This window comes from Rhinatrema bivittatum, chromosome 5 (genome assembly GCF_901001135.1).
Source record: "Rhinatrema bivittatum chromosome 5, aRhiBiv1.1, whole genome shotgun sequence".
Classification (NCBI taxonomy): Eukaryota; Metazoa; Chordata; class Amphibia; order Gymnophiona; family Rhinatrematidae; genus Rhinatrema; species Rhinatrema bivittatum.
This window is the reverse complement of record NC_042619.1, coordinates 74554226-74578196: the sequence shown is the minus strand read 5'-3', so window position 1 is coordinate 74578196 and position 23971 is coordinate 74554226. Positions and strand designations below refer to the sequence as shown.

The 23971-nt window shown below is 46.6% G+C and overlaps 1 protein-coding gene across 1 annotated transcript in view; it reads right to left on the bottom strand.

Moving 5' to 3' along the window:
- ATM (ATM serine/threonine kinase) overlaps positions 1–23971 on the bottom strand; it is a 586955-nt gene that overhangs the window by 391872 nt on the left and 171112 nt on the right. The gene's annotated exons all lie outside the window — the stretch shown is intronic.

The window sequence follows — 23971 nt, the reverse complement described above, 5'->3', positions numbered from 1 at the left end:
GAATATTGAGATGTTACATTGTATCTGGTTTTAAGTACAACCCTTTCCAAAGCAGAACTTTTCATGATCACTCAGAGATGCTTCTGGTAATGAAGGACAATACATTACCGCCTAAAAGACCTGAACAGGGGACATACTCAACACATACAGACCTGATGCAATTCACATATTTCTAAATAAGCAATGCTGCACACATATACTAAACCATGGGTCAGCAAAACCAAGCACTATGGATATTAGGTATCATCAATATCTAGCTCAAGGAAGTGTGGCATTCTGTAAAAGAATCATATTTAATACTTACCAATAGTCAACAAAGATCAGAAAAAATTAAGTTCATAATTGGCAATCCAATCATGATCACATTTTTAATGAATGAAAAAAAACAAACAAACCAAAGACCATGAACTAATCACAATAAAATATCTCATGCAAATGTTTAGTAGACAGTATCTGACTGAGTCACCCTGCCTGGCAGGCTTTGTAGAACTAGTAGTAATATAGAAATTAGGGAGTTGGCTGGATCTATCTGGCAGAATGCTTTTAACTAGAACTCAACGATATTGAATTTATAAATATGAGATAAACCATCTCAGAATATGGATAGCAAACTCTCCAATGAATGTGGAAACCCCAGTGGAAATCCTGCAAGTTAGCACACTGACCTCCTAGTCAACTAGGTTTTTGACTGAAAATCAAGCGAAATCTAACCAGCCAAAAATCAGAGCCCATTTTGAGTAAGCCGGGGAGCAAGAAAGTAATGTGATAAAGTCATCTGGATAGCTGTACTCAGATATTCAGTGGAACATACCTGGTTATGAATTCTACTGAATATACTTGGATATAGCCAGAGCTGTTTGGATAAAGTTCTGGATAACGTAAGGACAGCCCTCCAGCACAAGCGGATTTAATGGTCACCTTTATCTGGATAGTGCTGAATATCAATACTATCCTTATAATATTAAGCCCCACCCCCAGAATGCCCCATTACCACCACCTCTTTATCTGGCTAAATTTTGTCTGTGTAATGACTTAGATAAAGTCATGGGGTGGGGGGTGAGGGGCTGAAATCAAAGATTTATATGGGGAAATCATGAAGTTGCCTGGACAAATCTTTTGAATATGCTTCCTTGGCTGGCTGAAGATAAAGAGTTTATTAAATTCTTAAAAGAAAAATAGGAAGAATATAAAAACTAATTCTTTAGAAGAAATAGAGGTGGGGTATTTTGGAATGCTGCTAAGGCAGTATTAAGGAGGTCACATTATTTCATTTTGCACTGATAAACAAAGGAAAAACACAGGAAAATGTTAGCTCTCAAAACAATTGAGGGGACTACATAGAATTCATATAGAACATATTACTGATACAATTTGAGATAAATATTTGAAAACAAAAGGGGAGTTAAATATCTTAAGTAAAAAGGCATAGGCAAATTTATAGTTTTATAAATACAAATTACATTAATAGGGAAATAAATCAGGAAAGTTATTAGCTAATTTAGTACGTAACAGCGAAACCAGATCTATTATTACTCGTTTGTCCTATGGTGGTAAGGTTCATGTGACTACAGAGGCAATTGCAAAAAGCTTTTAAGGAACTTTTATCAGAATTTATATACAACAGGTAGAGTTTTTACAGTTGCTTGAAAATTATTTTTTGAAAAATTATCGTTACCGCAGTTAACAGAGAAACAGAAAAATTCGTTAGATTTACCAAATAACCGAATTAGAAATTAGGAGAGAAATTATGCAGTTAAAACAGGTAAAGTAACATGACCAGATGGATTTGGTCCTGAATTTTATAAAATAGTGTGATTCTATGCTTTCTCCATTGAAAAATATGTATTATTTAATGTATGAAAGAGGAGAGTTTGAAAAGGGACAATTTAGCTACGGTGGTTGTGTTATTAAAACCGGATAAAAATAGTGAGTTATCTGAATCTTATCATCCAATCTCACTTTTAAATCATGACATAAAAATTCTGGCCAATTTCTAAATACCATCACCATACCACGGCAAAAGATGCTGTAGCCTGAATTATTGCGAACAAAGAGACCTCATACAAATGTGGCTGGGTTACCATTTGCAGTGCCCAAAACGCCACTCAGGTTGTGCGGTGATAACTTTTCAGAGTGCACCGTCATCAAAGTTCAAATCATCGGTCTCTTTGTTGAAGGATGAAAGTAAGGACACAAGTTGTCCTTACTTTCATCCTTCAACAAAGAGACCGATGATTTGAAAGTAAGGACACAAGTTGTCCTTACTTTCATCCTTCAACAAAGAGACCGATGATTTGAACTTTGATGACGGTGCACTCTGAAAAGTTATCACCGCACAACCTGAGTGGCGTTTTGGGCACTGCAAATGGTAACCCAGCCACATTTGTATGAGGTCTCTTTGTTCGCAATAATTCAGGCTACAGCATCTTTTGCCGTGGTATGGTGATGGTATTTAGAAATTGGTCAGTTTAAGATTCCATCTCTTTGACAGTTTTTTTGTTTTTTCAAGCATAAAAATTCTGGCAGCAATATTAGCATATTGAGTAAATGGAGTGCTTTCAATATTAATACACCATGATCAAACAAGATTTGTAAAAGAAAGAGTCAAGTCAGTCATTTCCTCAATGTCTTATCGGCTTTGTTTTTGACAAGAAGGTCCATTCAAAAAGGAATGCTGATTAGCCTTGAAGCAGAAAAAGTGTTTGATCAGGTGGAATGGAAGTACCGTATTTTTCGCTCCATAAGACGCACATTTTTCCCCCCAAAAGTGTGGGGGGGAAATGTATGTACGTCTTATGGAGCGAATATAAAAAAAAAAACAACTAAAAATCTAACAAACCCCCCCCCCCCCCACCCTCCTGACTCCCCCAAGACCTGCCAAAAGTCCCTGGTGGTCCAGCGGGGGTCCAGGAGCGGTCTGGGAGCAATCTCCTGGGCTTCAGCTGTCGGCTGCCAGTAATCAAAATGGCGCTGACGGCCCTTTGCCCTTACTATGTCACTGGGGCCGACCAATGGCAGCAGTAGTCCCTGTGACATAGTAAGGGCAAAGGGCCTTTGGCACCATTTTGATTACTGGCAGCTGACAGCCCTTTGCCCTTACTATGTCACAGGGGCTACCGCTGCCATTGGTCAGCCCCAGTGACATAGTAAGGGCAAAGGGCCGCCGGCGCCATTTTGATTACTGGCAGCCAAAAGCCCAAGCCTAGGATATCGCTCCCAGACCCCCGCTGGACCACCAGGGACTTTTGGCAGGTCTTGGGGGGGGGGGGGGGGGCAGGAGGGTGGGGGGTTGTAGTAAATTAAGTTGGCAGGTCTTGGGGGGGGGGGGGTTGTTAATTTAAAGGGTTGGGATGGGGGGGTTCCCAGAGAAAGAACATTTTTTTTTTTTTTTTTAATTTTCCCCCTCTGAATCCTAGGTGCGTCTTATGGTCAGGTGCATCTTATGGAGTGAAAAATACGGTATTTATTTTGGGTTTTGAAGAAGTTTAATTTTGGACATACTCTCCTTAGTTGGAATAATGGATCTCCACCAGGAAAACTAGATTTGGGCAGGGGGACACAAGGATATCCTTTATCACCATTATTATTTATATTGTCATTGGAGCCATTAGCAATAAGATTGCATCAATTAAATGTCTTTAAAGGGATACCTGTGGGGAACAAGATTTTAAAATTGAGTATATTTGGAGATGACATGCTTCTTTTTGTGGGAAATCCTGATTATAATACAGCCTCAATTGTATTTATTTATTTATTTATTTATAACTTTTTTATACCGAAGTTCAAGTAACAGGGTTACTTATCAATCTGGTTTACATTACAACAGGTAGCAAAAACTGACAATATATGTCTTACAATGAACAAGGGTGTGAACAACTTGGAGAACATAACTGGAGAATATAACATAATTATAGAGGAGATATCATTGTTTGGATCATTTTCAGGATTAAAAATTAATTTTCATAAATCTCAGGCTTTTCCTCTAAACCTTTTGGTGAAAGATCCCATTTTCTTGGGCAACTGAGACATTAAAATATTTGGGCATTCAATTGACATTGTTATAAGAAATTATATTATTTAAATTTTGTAATGGGAATAGAACGAATAGAAAAATTAATGCAAAAATGGAGGAATCTTCTTTTATCATTAATGGGTCGATGTGCCCTGGTTAAGATGATATTACCTAAATTAGTTGTCCATATGGATTAAACAATAAAATATTTTGAAATTGCAATCAATAATTAGAAGGTTTATATGGAATGGCAAAAGAGCCAGATTAAATTATAATATTTTAAAAATGGACAAAGGAAAGGAGGTTCAAATATTCCAGACTGGCAAATTTACAATGTTGCTTCTCTTTTGAGATATATTCAAGAATGGATTTCACTTGGAATTCATTGGACCCAGAAAATCTGTTAAAATCTAGTTTCTTTCTACATAATCCAATATATTTATTACAACTGACTATAGGATTTGCTTTAAAAAAAACCAAACAAACCAAAAAAAACCTCCTAAAAAAAAACTAAGATAAGGGTTTTTTGGCATATAGCTATGAGAAAGGCTTGGTGGTGGTGGTGGAGAAAATAAAAAAAAAAACAACAGACCCTTGTATTTCTCCATCTTTGACATTTTTAGATAATCAGGAATTTCCTGCAAATACAAGTTCCCAAATTTATCGAGATTGGAGATGTAGGGGGCTATACAGTATAGGACAGTTTTGTTTGTTTTGTTTTTTTAAGATCACCAATAAAACATTACCTTTTCAAAAAAATTGAAAAAGATTGGTCCATACCAAAAAGGTATTTTTTTTTGCATATATACATGCAAAATACTAGTAAAGGTAAAAATGACATTGAAAAATTAATATTTTCTAAAGAAAATGATATCTTTTTTGATACAACACCAAAATTTAATAAGATTGTGGTTTTGACTTTAAAGAAGGAATTGAAAACAACTCATTTGATTACACTGGCTACTTTGCAAGGACAAGATTTGGGAATATTGATAGAAGAATAAGATGTTACACTTGCTTTTTGCCAAATTTGTTGATAGCTAATATGAGGGAAATTCAATTTAAAATTCTTCATAGAAGCTACATTTCTAGAGAAATGGGTGTTAGAATGAAATTGTCGTATAAAGTAGAGTTGATTACCTGTAACAGGTTTTTTTCCTAGGACAGCAGGATGTTAGTCCTCACATATGGGTGATCTCATCAGATGGAGCCCAGCACGGAAAACGTTTGTCAAAGTTTCAAAGTTTCTAGAACTTTGACTAGTCACACTGAGCATGCCACCATCCATGCGTCCACATTGGGTCCCTCTTCAGTCTCGTAATATAGAATTACAAAAAATAAAATAAACTGAACAGAAACCCAACTCAGCAGGGAGGCGGGGCAGGTTTCCTGAGGACTAACATCCTGCTGTCCTAGGAGAACACCTGTTACAGGTAAGCAACCCTGCTTTTTCCTAGGACAAGCAGGATGGTAGGGTAAATCCCTAACTGCAGCTGCTCCTGAACAATAAGATCAACAGCACCTAATGGGCACAACACCACTGATGCTGATGGTAAGAGAGAGAGTCAGCCTGAACCCGAACAACGGGCCTGAGGCATAGAGAGTTGGGTTTCACAGCTGAAAGATTCTGGAGGACAGACTGGCCGAAATTGTTGTTGTGTTGGCTGTCCCTGTCCAGACAGTAGTGTGAGGCGAAAGTGTGAAGGGAAATCCATGTCACAACCCTGCAGATTTCATCCACAGGGATCGCTCGTAATTGGGCCAGTGAAGCGCTGTAACAGAATGAGCCCTGACATGGTCCCCAAGCTGCAGTCCATCCTGTGATTGGCAGAAAGAAATGCAACCTGCTAGCCAAGTAAGAACATAAGAACATAAGAAATTGCCATGCTGGGACAGACCAAGGATCCATCAAGCCCAGCATCCTGTTTCCAACAGAGGCCAAACCAGGCCACAAGAACCTGGCAATTACCCAAACACTAAGAAGATCCCATGCTACTGTTGCAATTAATAGCAGTGGCTATTCCCTAAGTAAACTTGATTAATAGCCGTTAATGGACTTCTCCTCCAAGAACTTATCCCAACCTTTTTTGAACCCAGCTACACTAACTGCACTAACCACATCCTCTGGCAACAAATTCCAGAGCTTTATTGTGCGTTGAGTGAAAAAGAATTTTCTCCAATTAGTCTTAAATGTGCTACTTGCTAACTTCATGGAATGCCCCCTAGTCCTTCTATTATTCGAAAGTGTAAATAACCAAGTATATCTACTCGTTCAAGACCTCTCATGATCTTAAAGACCTCTATCATATCCCCCTTAGCCGTCTCTTCTCCAAGCTGAACAGCCCTAATCTCTTCAGCCTTTCCTTATAGGGGAGCTGTTCCATCCCCTTTATCATTTTGGTTGCCCTTCTCTGCTTGCAAATGGGTTTTGTCAAAAGAGACAGAGTTGCGTGGACTGTCTGTGGCCTGCTGTCTGCTCCAGGTAGAAGGCTAAGGCTCTCTTGCAATCCAGACTGTGCAGAGCCCGTTTGTCCTGGTGCAAATGCGGCTTGGGAAAAAAGGTGGGCAGGATGATGGATTTATTGAAATGGAATTCTGTGACTACCATCGGCAGGAATTTAGGGTGCGTACACAGAACCACCCTATCGTGAAATAACTCTGTATAAGGTGGGTATGACACCAAAACTTGAAATTCACTGACTCTGTGTGCCAAGGTGACTGCTACTAAGAAGACGACCTTCCAGGACAGATACTTCAGGTCAAAGGAGCACAGAGGCTCAAAACAGAGCCTTCATAAGCTGGGTCAAGACCATGGTAAGGTCCCCGGAGACAGCGGGGGGGCCTTAGGGAAGGCTTCACCTAAAGCAAGGCCTTGCATAAAGCACCTCACGATAGACTGCGCCGAGAGTGGTAAACCATCTACCCATCAGTGGAAGGCCCCAATAGCACTGAGATGGACTCTGACAGAATTGGTCTTCAGGCCAGCCTCCAAGAAGTGCAGAAGGTAATCAAGAAGCTTTGAGGTGGAGCAGGCGAACAGATCCAAGCTGTGTCGCTCACACCAAATGGAGAACCTTTTCCTCTTCAGATCATAAGACTTCCTAGTGAAAGGCTACCTGGATTCCACTAGGACCTGAGATACCTCTTCCAAGAGATCCAGGGGCTGTAAGGTTACCCTCTCAACATCCAAGTCGTGAGGGACAAGGCCTGGAGGTTGGGAAGGTGCAGCCTGCCCTTATCTTGCGTGATGAGGTCTGGGGAGGTCCTTAGATTGATTGGCTCCCGCAGGGAGAGATCCTGCAAGAGCGGGAACCAAATCTGTCTCGGCCAATGAGGGGCGATGAGAATCATGGTTCCCCAGTCCTGTCGAAGTTTCAGGAGAGTCTTCGACACTAGTGGAAACGGAGGATACACATACAGGAGGATCCTTGCCCCAATGGCGGGCAAAGATGCTGGTTTGACTTCCCACTGAACAGGGAGCAAAACTGATTCACCTTCCTGTTGTAGGGGGAAGCGAAAAGATCCATGTCCTGGGTACTCTAGAGATGGAAGATCGAATCCACAACCTCCTGCTTCAGGGTCCACTCGTATGAGTGGAAGGAATGAGTCAGATAGTCTGCCATCACATTCTCCAGCCCTGGTAAGTACATGGCGTGGAGCAGGATGCCTTGGGACAGAGCCTATGATCAGATCTGGACCGCTTCCTGAAAAAGCAAAAACAACCTCATGTCTCCCTGTTTGTTCAGGTACCACATTGCCACCTGATTGCCAGGCAATCCTGAAACACCCAAAGTGCATACCGGATCGCTCAGAGCTCCAGTAAGTTTATCTGGCACTGCTCCTCCTGTATCGACCACCGACCCTGAGTGCAGAAACTCTCTACATGGGCACCCAGCCCAGGTGGGAAGAATCTGTGGTGAGGATGACGAGCAGGGGAAACCTGTAAAGGGACCCCCAACCACCAAGTTGGATAGGGTCCTCCACCACCACAAGGACTCCTGGAGAGGTGGAGTAACCCTGATGCGCCCCCTCAGGTCCTGGGTGGCCTGATGCCATTGGGACCGTAGAGTACACTGTGCCCTGCACATATGCAGATGAGCAAAAGGAGTGACATGGACGGTCACAGCCATGTGACCCAACAGACTCAGTATGTGGTGCGAGGAGATCTGGCGACTCAGAGATCACTCCTGCCAGAGATACTGTGGTGAGTTCCTGAGGCCGGGACAAAAATGCCCAAGCCTGAGCTGCATCGAACCCAGCACCAATAAAGTCCAGCTGCAGGGATGGAACCTGAGACTTTGGGTAATTGATCAGAAAGCCCAGGGTCTCTAACATTGCAATGGTGGAATGCAGAGACTACAGCGTACCTTGCCTGGTGGCGCTCTTGATGAGCCAGTCATCCAGGTAGGAAAAGACCTGCACCCGTAGTCTCCTCAGGTGAGCACCCACCACCTCCAGGCACTTTGTGAAGACTCGGGGCACAGATGACAGGCCGAAAGGAAGTACCCGGTACTGAATGTCCTTGCTTACAACAAATCAGAGGTATTTCTGATGGATGTGGGAGATTTCAATGTGGGAATAGGCATCTTTTAGATCGAGGGAGCAAAGCCAGTCCCCCCCTCCGCAAGAGAGGGATTAGGGCACCCAGTGAGACCATCTTGAACTTTTCCTGGTTCAGGAACTTGTTCAAGGCCCTCAGATCCAGAACAGGTCTGAGGCTTCCTGTTTTCTTTGGGATCAGGAAATACCTGGAGTAGAAGCCGCTGGCCCGTGGCTTTGGCGGAATAGGCTTGATTGCCCTGGCTGTTAGAAGGGTGGAGAGCTTCATCAGTAGTATTTGCTGATTCGCCGAAAACCCCCACGAGGGGCACGGAGGGGAGTCTGACGGGACCTGCTAGAAATTTAACTGGTACCCCCGAAAGATCGACAGGACTCATCAGCCGAGGTGATAGCCGGCCAATGGTCCACGAAGAACAGCAGTCGGCGTTGGGGATACGAGTGGCTGGCTTACACTCCCTTGGAACCAGTCAAAACACCATGGCAGGGCCCTGCTGGGGTGCTGGCTGTGTCCGAGGAGTACATGGCTGCCAAAAGCATGTCCTAGGTCCCGCCCATTGAGACCTTGCTCTGACTGCTGAAGGGTAGTATTTCCTCGGGCGGTAAAAAGGGCACCTGGGTTCTTGCCTCAAGAACATCTTGCCAGCGGACTGTGGGTCTGATCTGCTGGCTTAAATATGCTGAAGTATTTCATGATGATTCTTCAGCTGTGCCAATGCCTCCTTAATTTTATCTCCAAAGAGATTCTCTCCGGTGCAGGGCAAGTGCGCAAGATGCTCCTGCACCTCTGGATGGAGGTCAGAAGCCTGAAGTCAAGCCATGTGCTGAGCACCTATGCCCGCCACAGCCACCCTTGCCGTCATCTCAAACACATCATAGGCGGACTGGACCTCATGCTTGTCAGACTCGAAGCCCTTTAGAAAGTCCTCCTGCAATTGCTGCTGGAGGCATTCCACCAGATCCTGAACCTGCTCCAGAGGTTCCTGGGAGTACTGGTTCATATACAATTTGTAACCAGTAATATGAGCCACCAGCGTGGAGCCTTGGAAGACTTTCTTCCTCAGGGCATCCAGGGCCCTGTGTTTGTGGCCTAGAGGAGCCAAAGAGTGGGTCTGAGACCTTTTTGCCTTCTGGATAGCGGATTCCACCACAACCACGGACTGATGTGGAAACTGTTGCTGCTCAAAATCCATGGTACGCTGCACCTGGCACACAGCACTGGTCTTCCAGTTCACCGGGGTACTGAAATAGGGTGCTCCCAAAGCCAAACAATTCCTTGAAAATAGGGTGCTCCCAAAGCCAAACAATTCCTTGAACGTGTCCACCTCCTTAGGCGCATCCACAAATTGGAGGACCTCTAGCATTTTGTGCCTGAGTCCTCCTCCATCAGGAGCTAGAATGCGACGGACTATGCCATGGTCTACACAAAAACAGCAAATGTCAAATTCTCAGGAGGAGATCTACGTCGCTTCTCCGGAGGCGACGGCTCACAGGATATGTCCTCAGAATCCTCTGAAGAGTACATGGACGTCTCATCCTCCCAGGGTCATACGGAGAATCCTCCTCACTCAGGCCGCCTGGGGACCCCAGTGGAGGAGCCCTAGTAACACCCTTAGGCACCAGGTGCCTGGAAAGCACTGGCGATACAGCAGGCATCAGGAGCACCAGGGCCGCTTCAGGGGCACCTCAGCCGATGCTGGAGCCTTCCCGAGCTTGGATTCATGCAGGGACAGCGACTGATGACTGTGCTTCCTCGAACTCCCACGGTGCTTGACCTGGTCTTTCCGAAGAGCTGAGGGAGACGGCAATGAACCAGACCTGTACCGAGAGGAAATAGAAAGAGGCAGGTCTCCAGCGCCCAATTCAACTTGGGAACCCGACAGTGGAGAAGCTAACATGGGACCAAAAGCCACAGTCCCTCCTTACCCCGAGGCGTCGATGCCCCCAACGCTGAGGTCAAGGGCTCAGACTTCCTAGAACTGAACAGCTTCTCCATTTTGTTGTGGCGCACCCGGCGCCCCTTGAGGATCATCTGGGCGCCCCCAGGCACAAAATACAGATCTCATGGGGGTCTGTAATGGACATAGTCCAGGAGCACTGGGGGTATTGGTGAAATCCTGACGACACCATCAGAAAAAACAGTCAGTGAGCGTTCGATGGCAGACAGCCACCGGGAGACGGCACTACCAGAAATCAACTGCTAGAAACGTACACGCTTACTGCGACGCCGGCTAACTAGGGCTGGGAGATCAAGGGACCCGGCACAATGAACCAAGGAAAATTTACTCGATTATGGCAGTTTTCCAACCAAAAACTGTGTGAGCTCCACATCTGCTAGACGAATCCTCTGTGGAAGAGACTGAAGAGGGATCCCGTGTGGCCATGTAGACAGTGGCATGTTGGGCATGCTCAGTGTGCATAGTCAAAGGTCTAGAAACTTGACAAAAGTTTTCCATGCCGGACTTCATCTGATGATGTTACCCATATGTGAGGACTCCCACCCTTCTTGTCCTAAGATTTATTTATTTATTTATTTTTAATTTTTATATACCGATGTTCCTGTAAAGAATACATATCGCACCGGTTTACAAGGAACTGAACAGTCGCCTCCAGGGCGGAAATACATTAAAACAGTCGCCTCAAGGCAGAATACATTAACACAAGTATACAGGAAAACTATTAAAAGAGAACTTTCATAAACTCAATTAAATGTAACTGTGAACCATAAATCAGGAACCATAAATCAGGAACATATGTACAGAGGTAAGTATATCGTCTGTCGCTTCACCAGATTTTAGCTCTCAGGGAAAGCTTGAGTGAATAGCCAAGTCTTTAGCTTCTTTTTGAATGTCGGAAGGCATGGTTCTTGGCGGAGGTCCGATGGGAGCAGGTTCCAAAGATGGGGACCTGCAGTGGACAGAGCTCGTTTCCTCAATGAGGTTTTTGTTGGCTGGGTGTGAAGCATGTTCTGGTATGCACTTCTGATCGGTCTATTGGAGACGTGTTGCTGTAGTTGGAAGGATAGGTTGAGGGGGGAGATGTTGTGAAGAGCCTTGTGAATCATCATGAGGGATTTAAATTGTATCCTAAATTTTATGGGCAGCCAGTGAAGATTTTGGAGGATAGGGGTGATGTGATCCCATTTTTTGGTGTTAGTGAGAATTCTGGCTGTCGCGTTCTGGACCATCTGAAGTGGTTTGATGGTGTTGGCTGGCAGGCCCAGGAGGAGTGAGTTGCAATAGTCCAGTTTAGGGAGGATGATAGATTGTAGTACCAAGCGGAAGTCTTGGAAGTGTAGAAGAGGTTTTAATTTTTTTAAGACTTGCAATTTGAAGAAGCAGTCTTTGGTAGTATTGTTTATGAACTTGGTGAAGTTGAGTTGGTTGTCCAGAAGTACACCAAGATCTCTTACTTGTGGTGTGTGGTCGATTGATGTGAAGGAGAGTTGGGTGGAACTAGTTGGGTTGAATAGAGAGCACTTGTCTGGAGCTATTATGAGGATTTCAGTTTTGCTAGTATTTAGCACGAGGTTGAGGCTTGTTAGCATGTTTTTGATTTCCGAAAGGCAGCTGTTCCAGTAAGACCACGTTTTGTGGAGGGATTCCATTATCGGGATGAGAATCTGAATGTCATCCGCGTAAAGGAAGTGTGTTAGCTTGAGGTTAGATAGTAGATGGCAGAGTGGAAGGAGATATATATTGAATAGTGTTGGTGAAAGGGATGATCCTTGAGGTACCCCCAGCTTTGATCCGATAGGGAGTGATTCTTTGTTTTAATCCTGACCTTGTATTGTCTGTTTTCAAGGAAAGATTTGAACCAGTTGAGCGCCGAACCTGTTATACCAATATCTGCTAGACGCTGAATGAGGCAGGTATGGTTCACAGTGTCGAACGCTGAGGAGAGGTCCAGTAAGACGAGAAGGAAAGGTTGACCATTTTCCAAGTTGATGAGGATGTTATCAGAAAGCGAGGCTAGTAGAGATTCAGTGTTCAGTGACTTTCGAAATCCGAATTGATTGGCGGTTAGAATGTCATTCTCTTCTAGGAATTCGGATAGTTGTCTGTTTACTACCTTCTCCATGATTTTTGCAATCATTGGGAGGTTGGCAATTGGTCTGAAGTTAGCTGGGTCAGTGGGTGGAAGGTTAGGTTTTTTAAGGAGAATGAATTATGTTTAAAATGTAAAATACAAATTAGCAGTTTTTGCCATATGTTTACAGGGTGCCCTAAATTACAAACTTACTGGAATAAAATAAGTCTGCTGGAAAAAAAATTAATATCTATCGGGTAGATACTTCTGGAGCCTTAAAATTCTTAGAGGAAGCAACTACATCCAAAATGCTGGTAATGAAGAAAACTTCGAGCGGATGAATCAGAGATAAATGCAGCAAGGGAGGGGAGTCTGGACTGATCCGTGGTACTACAGGAACGAAAATTAGCAGGTAAGAACCATTTTTATTTTCCCTGTATGTACCCGGATCAGTCCAGACAGTGGGATGTACCAAAGCTTCCCTAAGTAGGGTGGGACCGAGATAGTCCCACTCGAAGTACCTGCCTGCTGAAGGAGCCAAACACTGGTGCCTGGACATCAAGGTGATAATGATGAGCAAAGATATGCAGAGACTTCCAGGTAGCTGTTCTGCATATTTCCTGTGGTGAAACCAACTGACTCTTCGCCCAAGAGGTAGCCTGTGAACGCAAAGAATGGGCCTTTAAACCGTCAGGAACCGTCCGGCCTTGACAGATATATGCAGACGCAATCGCCTCCTTTAGCCATCGAGCAATAGTAGCTTTAGAAGCCTTATTCCCCTTATTGGGTCCGCTCCACAAGACAACGAGATGATCAGAGACACGGAACTTGTTTGTAATCTATAAATACTGCAGTAGAACTCTCCTTGCATCCAGTCTCCAGAGGTCTCCACCTGGCGTGCTGGCAATATCCTCCGAAGAAAAAGCCGGAAGCTCTACGGACTGATTTACATGGAAGGACACAACCTTCGGTAAGAAGGACGGGACTGTTTTGAGGGAAACACCCAAATCAGAAAGAAAGGGCTCCCTACTGGACAAAGCTTGGAGCTCGAACACTCTCCTGGCCGAGCAAATAGAGACAAGGAATACCGTTTTGAGTGTCAGATCTTTAAGAGTAGCCCGCCGAAGAGGCTCAAAGGGCGCCTCACAGAGAACTCTAAGCACCAAATTAAGGCTCCACGACAGACAAGTAGCCTGGACGGGCAGGTTCAAATGCTTGGCATCCTTGAAGAACCGAATGATATCCGGGTGGGCCGCCACCGCGTAAACATCGATCCTCCCTAGGAGGGAACAGAGACGCGAGACCTGCACCCACAAGGAACTGAAGGTCAAACCCTTCGAGAGGCCATTCTGAAGAAAAGAGAGAACCTGAGACACCAGGGCCTTGCGTGCCGGTATACCGGACTCGGCACACATATTATCAAACACTCTCCAGACCTGGATATAAGTGAGAGAGGTAGACGTTTTACGTGCCCGTAACAACTTAGATAACTTCCTCCTTGTAACTTTTCTTCCTCAGTCTCCGCCGCTCAAAAGCCAGGCCGGTGGACAAAAGCGATCTGCCTGATCGAAAAATACGGGACCTTGGCGTAGCAGGTTTGGTAGGTGACAGAGGAGAAGAGGACTCTCCGATGCAAGGTTAACTAGGTCCGCGAACCATGGCCTCCGCGGCCACTCCGGAGCTACGAGAATGACAGGCCCTTTGTGAAGTTCTAACCGTCTTGAGTACTTTTCCCACTAGAGGCAAGGGTAGGAACACGTAAAGAAGAATGTCGCGAGGCCAGGGGAGGACCAGGGCATCCATGCCCTACGAACAATGCTCCCTTCTGCGGCTGAAGAACCTGGGAGCTTTTGCATTTCCCAGAGTGGCCATCAGATCCAAGTGGGGAGCTCCCCACTCGCGCACGACCAGATCCATCGCCTCTTCGGACAACTCCCAATCTCCGGGGTCTAGATGTTGACGACTGAAGAAGTCTGCTTGAACATTCTCCATCCCCGCAATCTGGGAAGCCGCCAGATATAAGAACATACCATACTGGGTCAGACCAAGGGTCCATCAAGCCGAGCATCCTGTTTCAAACAGTGGCCAATCCAGGCCATAAGAACCTGGCAAGCACCCAAAGTTTATTCATGTTACCGTTGCTAGTAATAGCAGTGGCTATTTTCTAAGCCAACTTAATTAATAGCAGGTAATGGATTTCTCCTCCAAGAACTTATCCAATCCTTTTTTAAACACAGATATGCTAACTGAACTAACCACGTCCTCTGGCAACAAATTCCAGAGTTTAATTGTGCGTTGAGTAAAGAAGAACTTTCTCCGATTAGTTTTAAATGTGCCACATGCAACTTCATGGTGTGCCCCCTAGTCTTTATATTATCCGAAAGAGTAAATAACTGATTCACATCTACCCGTTCTAGACCTCTCATGATTTTAAACACCTCTATCATATCCCCCCTCAGCCGTCTCTTCTCCAAGCTGAAAAGTCCTAACCTCTTTAGTCTTTCCTCATAGGGGAGCTGTTCCATTCCACTTATCATTTTGGTCTCCCTTCACTGTACCTTCTCCATCGCAATTATATCTTTTTTGAGATGTGGTGACCAGAATTGTACACAGTATTCAAGGTGCGGTCTCACCATGGAGCAATACAGAGGCATTATGACATTTTCCATTTTATTCACCATTCCCTTCCTAATAATTCCCAACATTCTGTTTGTTTTTTTGACTGCCGCAGCACACTGAACAGATGATTTCAATATGTTATCCACTATGACACCTAGATCTCTTTCTTGGGTGGTAACATCTAATATGGACCCTAACATTGTGTAACTATAGCATGGGTTATTTTTCCCCTATATGCATCACCTTGCACTTATCCACATTAAATTTCATTTTCCATTTCGATGCCCAATTTTCCAGTCTCACAAGGTCTTCCTGCAATTTATCACAATCTGCTTGTGATTTAACTACTCTGAACAATTTTGTATCATCTGCAAATTTGATTACCTCACTCGTCGTATTTCTTTCCAGATCATTTATAAATATATTGAAAAGTAAGGGTCCCAATACAGATCCCTGAGGCACTCTACTACCCACTCCCTTCCACTGAGAAAATTGTCCATTTAATCCTACTCTCTGTTTCCTGTCTTTTAGCCAGTTTGTAATCCACGAAAGGACATCGCCACCTATACCATGACTTTTTACTTTTCCTAGAAGCCTCTCATGAGGAACTTTATCAAATGCCTTCTGAAAATCCAAGTACACTACATCTACTGGCTCACCTTTATCCACATGTTTATTAACTCCTTCAAAAAAGTGAAGCAGATTTGTGAGGCAAGACTTGCCCTGGGTAAAGCCATGCTGACTTTGTTCCATTAAACCATGTCTTTCTATATGTTCTGTGATTTTGATGCTTAGAACACTTTCCACTATTTTTCCTGGCACTGAAGTCAGGCTAATCGGTCTGCAGTTTCCCAGATCGCCCCTGGAGCCTTTTTTAAATATTGGGGTTACAGTAGCCACCCTCCAGTCTTCAGGTACACTGGATGATTTTAATGATAGGTTACAAATTTGTACTAATAGGTCTGAAATTTCATTTTTGAGTTCCTTTAGAACGCTGGGGTGTATACCATCTGGTCCAGGTGATTTACTACTCTTCAGTTTATCAATCAGGCCTACCACATCTAGGTTCACCGTGATTTGGTTCAGTCCATCTGAATCATTACCCATGAAAACCTTCTCCGGAACAGATATAGCAAATGTTGCTTACCTGATGTAACAGGTGTTCTCACAGGACAGCAGGATGTTAGTCCTCACAAATGGGTGACATCGAGGATGGAGCCCACCACGGAAAACTTCTGTCAAAGTTTAAACAGAACTTTGACTGGCCCCTACTGGGCATGCCCAGCAAGGCACTGACCCTGCAGCCAGCAGGGGTCTCCCTTCAGTCTGATTTTCAAAGCTACAGGCAGTGCCTAGAAAGTAAAAATAAAACGAACCCAACACCGCGGGGAGGCGGGCGGGTTTCGTGAGGACTAACATCCTGCTGTCCTGTGAGAACACCTGTTACATCAGGTAAGCAACATTTGCTTTCTCACAGGACAAGCAGGATGGTTGTCCTCACAAATGGGTGAGTACCGAGCTGAGGATGTCCCGACTTGCACCAAATGTACCCAATGGTGTGCAGCAGGCACAACAACTGAGGAAAAAATTTGGGAAAGGGCATCCGCACCCTACCGGGAAGGTGGAAGGGTGTTGGTACATCAAGTTGGAAAAAGGTTACGCAAGACAGATTGGCCGAAGATGGAGTCCTGTCTTCCAGCTTTGTCCAAACAATAGTGGGCTGCAAAGGTATGGAGAGAACTCCAGGTTGCAGCTTTGCAGATGTCAGGAAGCGGCACCGAACGAAGGTGTGCCACGGACGTCGCCATGGCCCTCACAGAGTGTGCTTTAACACGGTCTTGAAAAGGAATGCCAGCTTGCTCATAGCAAAAAGAAATGCAGTCCGCCAACCAGGAAGAAAGAGCCTGCTTACCCACAGGTTGTCCCAACTTATTAGGATGGAAAGAGACGAATAATTGAGTGCCCTTCCTGTGGGAAACTGTACGGTCTAGGTAAAAAGCTAGAGCCCGTTTACAGTCTAGGGTATACAGGGTCTGCTCTCCAGAGTTGGAGTGGGGCCTGGGAAAAAAGATAGGTAGTACGATAGATTGATTGATATGAAACTCCGAAACTACCTTAGGTAAAAATTTAGGGTGAGTGTGGAGTACCGCCCGGTCCTGCAGGAGCTTAGTGTAAGGCGGATAGGTAACTAGGGCCTGTAATTCACTAACCCTGCGAGCTGAAGTAACAGCCAAAAGGAATAACACTTTCCAAGTGAGATATTTCAAGTCTCAGGAGTGCAGAGGTTCGAAAGGAGGTTTCATTAGACGACCAAGAACCAGGTTAAGGTCCCAGGATGGGGCCGGAGGACGCAAGGGTGGCTTTAGATGGAGTAAGCCCTTAAGAAAGCGTGTTACTAGGGGTTGCACTGAAATAGGATTACCCCCAATACCCTTATGGAAGGCGGCTACCGCACTGACATGCATTCTGATAGAAGAGGTTTTAAGACCTGATTCAGAGAGATGCCATAAATAGTCCAAGAATTTGGAGATTGGACAGGAAAGGGGATCAAGGGACTGAGAAGTGCACCATGATGTGTACCTTTTCCATTTGTATGAGTAAGACTTTCTTGTGGAAGGCTTTCGTGAAGCTATCAGGACTCGAGAAACGGAATCTGAAAGGTTAAATGGTTGAAGGACTAACCTTTCAACATCCATGCCGTCAAGGACAAGGCTTGGAGGTTGGGATGGAGGAGGCATCCGTCGTTTTGAGTGAGCAGATGCGGGTCCTTTCCCAGAGGAATGTGCCTGCGGATGGAGAGATCCTGGAGTATTGGAAACCATACTTGGCGTGGCCAGTAAGGTGCTATCAGGATCATGGTTCCTCCGTCCTGGCGTAGCTTCACGAGAGTCTTTGACACAAGAGGGAGTGGAGGGAATGCATAGAGCAGACCGGTTGTCCACTTGAGGGAGAATGCATCCCTCGGCCGAGAGTGCTGGCTCCGAATGAGAGAGCAGTAATCGTCCACTTTGTGGTTCTGAGGGGACGCAAAGAGGTCTATGCGGGGAGAACCCCACTTGTGAAACAGAGAGGTCGCTACCAGAGGATCGAGTGACCACTCGTGTGGGTGGAAGACACGGCTCAGCTGGTCTGCCAATACATTGTCTACTCCCGGCAGGTAAGTGGCCCTGAGGTACATGGAGTGGGAGAGGGCTTCCGCCCAGATCTGCGCAGCTTCCTGACACAGAAGGAAGGCGCCTGTACCTCCCTGCTTGTTTATGTACCACATGGCCACTTGGTTGTCCGTCTGGATTAAGATTATCTGATGAAAGAGATGATCTTTGAAAGTGCGGAGCGCATAGCGGATTGCTCGAAGTTCCAGGAAATTTATCTGGTGTTCGGCTTCCTCTTTGGACCATAACCCTTGGGTTTGAAAGTCGTCCACATGGGCTCCCCAACCGATGTGAGAAGCGTCGGTGGTTAGGATTACTTGCGGATCCGGTGGAAGAAAAGGTAAGCCCTGAAGGAGGTTGACCTGAGTCGTCCACCAGGTTAAGGATAGGCGCAGCGCTTGTGTGACTGTGACTATGGAGGACAGAGGCTGAAAAGCTTGAATCCATTGGTGTCGTAGAGTCCATTGTGTTACTCTCATGGCTAGTCGGGTCATGGGAGTGACTTGAACCGAGGATGCCATGTGTCCTAGGAGAATGAGGAACTGGCGAGCCGTGGCAGTGTTCTGAGACTGGAGCTGGCGAGCCAGGGACATTAGGGTGTGGTCCCTCTGAAGAGGAAGGTAAGCCTTTGCCTGTAAGGTGTCCAAGTCTGCTCCAATGAAGAATAAGGTTTGAGACGGGACTAAGCAAGATTTCTCGTAATTGACAAGAAACCCTAAGGAAAGGAGTGTTTGAATTGTCAATTTTAGGGAGGATTGAGCTATCTGTTGGGTGGAGGCCCTGATTAGCCAATCGTCCAGGTAGGGGTAGACGTGGACACCTTCCTTCCTTAAGAATGCTGCTACCACTACGAGACATTTGGTAAAGACTCGTGGGGCAGAAGCCAGACCGAAAGGTAGGACACGGTATTGATAATGGTCGTGGCCTACGAGAAACCGCAGATATTTGCGATGGGATTGTGTGATCGCAATGTGGGTATAAGCGTCCTTGAGGTCGAGAGAGCACAGCCAATCCCCTCTTTGTAGCAGAGGGAGCAGCGCGCCTAGGGTTACCATTTTGAACTTCTCTTTTTGAAGGTATTTGTTGAGGGCTCGAAGGTCCAAAATGGGACGTAGTCCCCCTGATTTCTTTGGTATTAGGAAGTATCTGGAATAGAATCCCTTGCCTCGTTGAGAGGGAGGAACGGGTTCTATAGCATTTGATTGCAGAAGAAGAGACACTTCCTGTTGTAATTGAGCCAAATGGGTGGATAGACTCCACGCTTGAAGAGGCGGGGAGTCTGCCGGAAGAGTTATGAAGTTGAGGTGGTAACCCTGTGCGATAATTGTTAGCACCCACTGATCTGAGGTGATCTGCAACCAAGGTTGTAGAAAATGGTACAGTCGACCTCCTACAGGAATGTCTGGAAGAGGGGTTTGGCATGTGTTCTCTACAGGGGAGTCAAAGGCCAACCGCAGGCCCAGGAGGAGGGGCTACAGTAGGCCTTTGTTTCCTAGGCTGACGCGGCTGAGGCCTAGTAGAGGATTGAGCTGGACGAGGCCTGGCCGATGGAGGGTAGTAACGGCGTGGCCGAAAGAACGACTTCTTAGAGTCCTTCTTAAGTGGTTGTTTGGAGGAAACCTCAGACGGAACAGAAGAAAGTTGTTTCAACGTCTCGTGGTGATCTTTCAATTCAGCTACTATTTGCTGAATTTGTTCTCCAAACAAATTGTCCCCTAAGCAGGGTAAATCCGCTAAACGATCCTGGACCTCTGGGCGAAGGTTGGATGATTTTAACCAAGCCCAACGTCTGGCCGAGATGGCAGTAGCTGAAACCTTTGTGGAGGCATCGAAGATGTCATAAGCCGTTCTGATCTCGTGCTTCCCCGCTTCAAATCCTTTATTAAGAAGGGCCTGAAGCTGTGGCTGGTATTGGTCAGGTAATGTGTCAGCAAAATCTTGCATCTGTTTAAGGATGGCTCTGTTATATTGCGTCATGTAGAGTTGATATGAGGCTATGCGAGAAATCAGCATAGCTCCATGGTACACTTTCCGTCCCACACTGTCTAGGAATTTATTGTCCTTGACCGGCGGAGTGGAGAAGTGTGGCTTGAGACGCTTGGCTTTTCTTTGTGCGGACTCCACCACAACAGAGCGATGATCCAGTTGAGGCTTTTGAAAGCCTGGTGCTGACTGGACGAGGTATGTGGAGTCAGCCTTCTTGTTAACTGGTGATACAGATGAAGGAGATTCCCAGTTTTTCTTTAAGAGATCGAGAAACACCTGGTGAATGGGGATGGAAGCGATGATTTTTGGAGCGTCCAAAAATTGAAGCAGTTCCATCATCTGGTGTCTGTCATCGGTCTCAGATTGCAGCTGAAAAGGTACAATTTCGGACATCTCCTTTACAAAATTAATAAAGGAGAGATCCTCTGGAGGAGATCTTTTTCTACTCTCTGTAGGAGAAGGCGGTGATGGTAAATCTGTGTCAGAAGATGTATCATCACCCCAGGTATCATAGGGATCACTTGGGGGTTGAAGCCCCGATGGACCTGGTTGAGGATCCGAAGGCATCGAAGGAAACCTTGGAGGAACCGGTGGTACAATCGGTACTGGGAACGGCATCGAGGGTTTCGGTGCTGCCGATGGAGTCGGTGCCGGTCTTGGAACCGATGGAGCCAAAGGATAAATCGGTGGAGATATTCGAGAAGGCACCGATGGGACCACCCCGGAAGGGGGAATCAGGAACGGTGTTTCTCCCGCCGATGAAAATCCAGTTGGAGACGATGGCGCTGTCGGTGCTACTGGAATTATCGATGGGAGGGCATGTACAAGTGCCTCCATACGTTGTAGTAGCGGTGCCAGCGCTTCCACCAAAGGTTCGGTGGTCGGTTCCTTCCTCGGTGGCGGAGTCGGTGCCGGGGTCGATGCCGGTGGCGGTGCCGGAATCGGTGCCAGAGACGGTGCCAATGGAGGTTGGAATCTTTGCATCGCTTTCTCGATGGCCTCCTGGACCAGCCGGTCCAGTTCTGCCCGGAGACCAGGGGTAACAATACCCGGCTCGACGGGAGAGGGAGGCTGAGGCAGAGCCGGAGGGACCCACCGTAACCGGTGGGATCACGGCTCCCACACCCCGAGAGGGTGAGGGTTTCCTCGATGCCTGCGAACGAGACGTGGACGGTGCCAAGTCTGAACGAGGCCTCTTAGTCGGTGGCTCGGCTTGTTCAGAGGTCGATGACTGTGGATCCTCGACAGGCCGAGACTTGTGCCGTCGATGGCGATGCTTGTCCTTCCGGTCTCCTCGCTCATCCGGGGAGGGGACAGGAGTCGACGGCCGAGAAGTCATCGACGGTGGACGGTCACCGGAGGGTTGACGATGGTGGTGCAACTTCGACGGTGCCGGTTCCGATGACGTCGATGCTATCGATGGCGTTGGGGTGGGTGCATGGAAGAGGAGCCCCATCTTCTCCATCCTGGCTTTGCGACCCTTAGGTGTCATTAGGGCACATTTGGTGCAAGTCAGGACATCATGCTCACTACCCAAACACAAAACACAAACCCTATGGGGGTCTGTGATTGACATAGTCCGGGTACAATCCGGGCATCGACGGAACCCCGTCGCCATGGCTTAAGGCCAAATTTAGTCGCGGGCTCGGTAATTGCCAACAGGCCTCAAGGGCCAAATTCGACGGTAGTCGAAGAAAAAAGGCAAAAAACTTACCGGTTTCCGCGGAGGTGACAAAAATTTGTCGAAGGGAGACCCCTGAGGGGCAAATTTTCTTCGGAAAGAAAAATACCGAATTCCTGTCAGGAACGTGGTAAGAGAGCTCCTTTCACCGCGTGGCAACTGCTGCGCGGAAAAAAGAAGACTGAAGGGAGACCCCTGCTGGCTGCAGGGTCAGTGCCTTGCTGGGCATGCCCAGTAGGGGCCAGTCAAAGTTCTGTTTAAACTTTGACAGAAGTTTTCCGTGGTGGGCTCCATCCTCGATGTCACCCATTTGTGAGGACAACCATCCTGCTTGTCCTGTGAGAACTCCCCAACATACACTTTAGTAAACACCAAAGCAAAGAAATCATTTAATCTTTCCGCGATGGCCTTATCTTCTCTAAGTGCCCCTTTAACCCCTCGATCCAGATGGCACTCTGCCCAAGAGAGAAGCTTGCTGGCTTCCAAGGCTACCAGTTGATTGACGTAAGCTACCGTGGTGGTGTTGTCTGAAAGGACTCGCACTGCCTTGCGGCGGACCAGGGGTAGGAAGGATTTGAGTGCCAGACGAACCACTCGTGCCTCCAGCCGACTGATGTGCCACTGGGATTGAACTGAGGACCACAGGCCCAGGGTAGCCTGATTCTGACATACCGCTCCCCAGCCGGAAAGGCTGGCATCCGGCGTAACAATAATCTACTGAGGATTTTGCAGAGGCATGCCCTTTAGAAGGTGAGCTAGTGAAAGCCACCATTGCATGGTAGGGGTGTCTGAAACTCCTCCGAAAACGGCTTCCAGCAGGCCAGTAAAGCTTTCTGTAACAGACTCATATGCGCAAAAGCCCAGGGAACCAAATCGATACTTGAACCCACAGTGCCCAGAACTTGAAGGTAGTCCCAAGGCAGTGGGCACCGAAAGGGAAAGCAGATTTTGCACTTGATCCATGAGTTTGAGCGCCCGAAACTCAGGAGGCAACACCTTGCCCATTCGGGTGTCGAAGCGTGCTTCCAGGAACTCCAGAACCTGAGAGAGCTGAAGGCTGCTCTTGGAGAAGTTGACTATCCACCCGAGGGAAGTGAGCAACATCAAGACTCTGTCGACTGCTGTCTTGCAGAGTGACTCTGACTTCACCCGAATGAGCCAGTCGTTCAGGTAAAGATGGACTAGGACTTCGTCCCGGCGTAGAGCGGCCGCCACCACCACCATGACCTTGGTAAAAGTGCGCGGCATGGTGGCAAGACCAAAAGGGAGCGCCCGAAACTGGAAGTTTTGCCCCAGGATGCTGAAACGGAGATACTTCTGATGCTCTTGGCGGATCGGGATGTAAAAGTAGGCCTCCGTCAGGTCGAGAGAGGCCAGAAATTTGTCCGAGTGAACTGCCGCAATAACCACCCTCAGGATCTCCCATTTGGAAATGGGGAACCTTGAGGACTCGACTGACTCTCTTGAGGTCCAGAATGGGGTGAAAAGAGCCGTCCTTTTTGGGCACGACAAATAGATGGAATTCTGGCCGGATCCTTGTTCCCGGAGAGGAACCAGGACTGTGGCTCCTAGCTCTTGCAGATGGACAAGAGTCTGACATACCGCTGGGCGCTTCCAACTTCCGCAGGGGGAGACTAGGAGGCGGTCTGGGAGGTCCCGAGCAAATTCTAACGAGTAGCCTTTTTCGATCACATCGAGGACCCACTGATCCGTCATAATCTTGACCCATTCCTTGAGAAACAGGGACAGACGTCCACCTAAGTTGGGAACAGAGGAATGGGCCGGCAGTATTTCATTGTGAAGAGGACTTTGCGGCCGAGCCTTGCAGGTTACCACCCCGGAAGGGCCGTCGGCCACGAAAGGAATGACAGCACGACTGTGATCTGGTGGAGATACCTCTCTGATAAGACCCCCGCGTTCTGGTATTATACCGGC